Source organism: Anarrhichthys ocellatus, unplaced genomic scaffold (genome assembly GCF_004355925.1).
Source record: "Anarrhichthys ocellatus isolate YVR2014 unplaced genomic scaffold, GSC_Weel_1.0 scaffold1, whole genome shotgun sequence".
Lineage (NCBI taxonomy): Eukaryota > Metazoa > Chordata > Actinopteri > Perciformes > Anarhichadidae > Anarrhichthys > Anarrhichthys ocellatus.
The window spans coordinates 12,585,340-12,588,743 of record NW_022280031.1 but is presented as its reverse complement, the minus strand read 5'-3'; the positions used below and the strand labels follow the sequence as shown (position 1 = coordinate 12,588,743).

Here is a 3,404-nt window from a genome sequence, read left to right as displayed (position 1 = left end):
TGTGTGTGTGTGTGTGTGTGTGTGTGTGTGTGTGTGTGTGTGTGTGTCACAAACGTGAACTTGGTAGCCAATCAACAGGCACACAAAACAAACAGTTCAATGAAAGGCTTTCTGAGGTTACACCAAAATACGCCTAAGATAAGAATCAAAAGGCTGAAGCTGATATGAAAGCTTACTACAATTATTGTAACAAGATAAATGGCAATGCCTCTTGGTTTCCGGTTTGACACACACACACACGCACGCACGCACACACACACAGCGTTGGCCTGTGTCATCTGTGGGGCGGACTGTTGTTTTCCTGCTTGCCGTAGTTTTCTCCCTTTTGTGTGAGCAGGGAACATTCTTACATCGCACTCAACCTGAAACGAGTTAAACCCCTCTAAGCTAGTCTAGTGCTAACCATTAGCTTAGCTTCCCTCTGCGCTCTATGCTCTCACACCTTGCTAGCCTGTCGGCCGACTGCCTGGTAGTGAAGTACGCAGCTGCCGGTTCCTGTAATATTGGTCGTGGTCATATCATTTTTTTTTTTTTTTGGTGGTGAGCTCTGTGGGAGTCACACCTTCGGCCCTCCCTGTGTGTCATCTGCCCGCTTCTCAGAATTGATCCCGATGCACTCATGTGGTCAGACGATTACTGTAAGCTGTAGGGAATCTGAGGTTTGATTAGGCAATTGTGACATCTGTCTATTTCCGTACGTTTGGAGCTATTGTTATTAATGTGTTTTCTATCAGTCTGGATCTATAGAGTTTAGAACAAAACCGATCGGAGCAAGTTCACCTTTTACTTTCGCAAACTGTGCAGAGTCGCAGCCCCTCCGAATGATCGGGGGTGTCTTTTTTTGGCCTGACTTGAAGTCTGTTGCTAGGGGGGAGGCCTGTAGGCCTGGTGGGAGTGGAAGGCTGGAGGGAGGGTCGGATCTTTACAAAGCCACACAGCTGAAGCGAAGGCCCGCCGAAGCACTTGCAGCTGTCAGTCACATGGCTTACAGTAAAATGGGTGACAGTGAGAAGGGGAGGAAGGATGAGAAAATAGGGAGGGAGAGAGGGAGGGAGGGAGGGATAAGGGGGTGTGAATAGTGTCGGATCAGGGTGACATCACCGCATGTCGAAAGAGGTGTGGTTGAGGAGAAGTTGCGGAGTAGGCAGCAGGGTAGAGGCAAAGGAAAGGCCACCCAGCGCTCTACAGTGTGAGAGTGTCTGTGTTCGAGCCCTGGCAGAGGCAGCAGTACAGACGGCAGGGCAGTGTTCCTGTGCCATTGGTTGGGATCGTCTGGAATGTCGTCTGACTACACGTCAGTGTGAGACAGTGGTTTGCACGCACACACAAACACACACACAAATACACACACACACTAGCACACAAACACACACGCATAAGCAAATTGACTGAGAATCTGTCTTTGGCCCCTCATCCAATAGTAAACTCTCAACTGCCCATTATATGTGGTTGCTACTGTCTGACCTTCTCCGAGTTTGCCAGTTGCTCAGGTTAGTGAATTGTTGTTGTAGAATTGCTCACATTGAGTTGCTAATATAACCGGCAAGTTTCAATTCAGTTTGAATTGCTGCGGTGTCGGGCACACTTGGTACGAGGGAACTTGCGAACATTTACGGTACGTTTTTGGTTTTAATTGCTGCCCTTCATCCTCCGATGCCACACACTGGACTGAGTGAAGCAGCATGGCAACAAATATATATATATATATATATATATATATATATAATTTATCAAATGTTTAGTCAGCAGAAACACAAAATCTGATTTATGTAAAGACATTTTAGATGTAGGCTGTTTTCATCGTGGATGTGATTTAAACACATCTTTGGTCATTGATGATGTTTTATGTTAATTCAGCAGCTATCGGATGACTTTTGCCAAGATAATCATCTGACTGTACTCTTATCCGCACACGGCTATTTGGAATCTGATCTGATTCAGAATCTTTGAAAGTTTGCACTTACAAGGAAGTTGATGACCTACTCCTGTGGGAGCACAATGTACCGACTTATAAAGAAGTACAGTAGTATTACAATATGAAAGGAACGGGTGGAATAAGAAAAGATAAGCGAGTGGGCTCGAGGTTTTTTTCTTTTCTCTTTCTGTTCTTCATCTTCTGCTCGGTTGAGAGGTGACTTCTCTTTTGTCTCTTCTCTGCTTCCTGTAGCTTTCATCCCCTTCCTTTTCCTTTCACCGACGTGTCTGACAGTTCTTTTTTTTTATCGCTGCCGCTCTCGATTCATCTCGATGCATTAGGCGCAGATGAGCCTGAACGTATGTTTGTAGTGCCGCAGTTCAAACGTTTCTCTGGTCCAAACATTATCAACCAATTACAACGGATGCATTTTTATCGAGATCATTTTTTGAATTAAAATAAAAGTCACACCATCAAGTAGGAGCGCATCATGAACCAACCAAAGACCATATTTCAGGCTCCCACCATCCCCATAATGCACTCGGCGAGCCCACCGGCATCCCGCAGACTCCCAGAATGCCACAGCAGGATGGCAAAAAGAAGAAGAAGCGACAGAAAGTTTTAAAAACACAGTGAAAAAGTGACAGCAGAGCAGCACAAACTTTCCCATTGTGCTCATGGCCTGCCCGCTCCACATCAAAGCGACCCTTTTTAAAACGGCTCGGGATAGAAATCATACGGCCCGCTGGAGGATCTGATTTTGAAATAACTCTCCTTTTGTCCCGACCCGCCAGCTTCACAGACAAGGGACGGGCTAAAGAATCGCCTTCCCAAAGATGACACTGGAAACTGTAGAATGGGCTCGCCGGTGTAAACCGCTGATGCACTTTCCGTACATCAAAAGAAGTGTCAAAATGAGCCAGGCTCACCATAATCAGATGGCCAATGGGGCAGGGTAATGAGATTTGGCATTAAGTGGAATCAAGGCGAATAAGGCCGCCCGGACATGAAAGGGAACGAGAGCTCCTCCTTTATCATGAACGTCACCGGCCATATGACAATGAGTTTTTATAAACGCCACTATTGTATGTGTGGACTTCAAACATGTTGAGCGCCGGGGCTTTATCTGTCTCTCACACGCAGCTGGGCTCTGACTACGGGAGAGTGGGGGAGGGAGGGAGGGAGGGAGGGAGGAAAGGGAATTCAGTTTGAGTGGTGGAAGGAGAACGAGTGAGAGAGGTCAACCTCTCCCACCAGTTTGAGACTGATCTGTTTTTCCCATCAAAAGGTCACCAGCTGTTGACCCCACCTCACCCCTTCATTCTCCCCCCCTCCCTTTCTCCTCCCCCATTCTTTCCCTCCCTGCTTTGCTCTGGCTCACTGTAGCCACTGTCTGCTGCTCTGTCGTGTGTGTGTGTGTGTGTGTGTGTGTGTGTGTGTGTGTGTGTGTGTGTGTGTGTGTGTGTGTGTGTGTGTGTGTGTGTGTGTG

At 47.1% G+C, this 3,404-nt stretch overlaps 1 protein-coding gene across 1 annotated transcript in view; it reads left to right on the top strand.

Moving 5' to 3' along the window:
* The window catches only part of lrig1 (leucine-rich repeats and immunoglobulin-like domains 1), a 33,511-nt gene that overhangs the window by 12,628 nt on the left and 17,479 nt on the right, over positions 1-3,404 (top strand). The window lies entirely within an intron of this gene.